This window comes from Mus caroli, chromosome 2 (assembly GCF_900094665.2).
Source record: "Mus caroli chromosome 2, CAROLI_EIJ_v1.1, whole genome shotgun sequence".
Taxonomy (NCBI): domain Eukaryota; kingdom Metazoa; phylum Chordata; class Mammalia; order Rodentia; family Muridae; genus Mus; species Mus caroli.
The window spans coordinates 78,248,559-78,249,538 of record NC_034571.1 but is presented as its reverse complement, the minus strand read 5'-3'; positions in this window follow the sequence as shown (position 1 = coordinate 78,249,538).

Here is a 980-nt window from a genome sequence, read left to right as displayed (position 1 = left end):
CAGTTTTATACATCATCATTCAGGAGACAAGTAAAAGCTGTTTACTACAAACAAGCAATGACTAAATGGTCGCCAAGACATTGTGAGTGGTGCTCTGCTGACACCCAGTGGAATAAACATAGACTCCCAGCTGCCGAGAAGTCTTTGCTGTCACCTTCTACCCCAGAGTCACATAGACACACTTAGTGTTAATCCAGTTACTTAAAAGAAATTGAAAAACAGAATCCATTGAATTTCAAACAATACTTCACCAAAGTCCCTGCTAATGAAAATGAAAATTAGCTTACTCAAAAGCAATCAGTAGATTTTATTTTCATCAAAATTCTAAATTAAAAACTCATTTGCTAAAATAAAACAGTCCTTCACTTTCCACATTCTGTCATCCATTCTTCAAATGTACATGTCAATTAATTTATCTGTGTTTTATTTTCATGTCTGTATCCTATAGCAACTTCTTAAATTGTTTTATTTGCTTCCCGCAAGTGGGTCGAGGACTTACCTTTTTCTTTTCAGTCCAGTCGTTCTCATGAGAGGACTGCATCGTGCTTTCTGTTACCACTGATAAACACATCTTGAACATCTCCATAGTGTTCAGAGACGGCTGTAGGGTGGTAAACTGTAATTCCACTTGGTATCTCTCAACAACATTCTATCTAATTAATGTATTTTTGTTGTTGACATAGTCTGTTTCCCTCTAAGCCCAGTTCTCTGGATAAGAATCTAGAATAAACTGCAATGGCAATATTTTAGGGGGAGGTGTCTGTGTATGAAAAGTCTCTGGAGAAAAGAGGACAGAGGAGAAGAAGGGAACTCGGGAAAAATTGAGAGCATACATTATTGGATATTATCTTTGGGGTCAAGCAGAGCTGGCGCTCCATGCAGCAAGGCCATCTTCAGAACAGTCAGGAGTGGGGTATTAAAACCCCCAACCTTATGTCCCAAATTAGTACTGAAAGTTCTACTTCCTTGCTACTAACTTC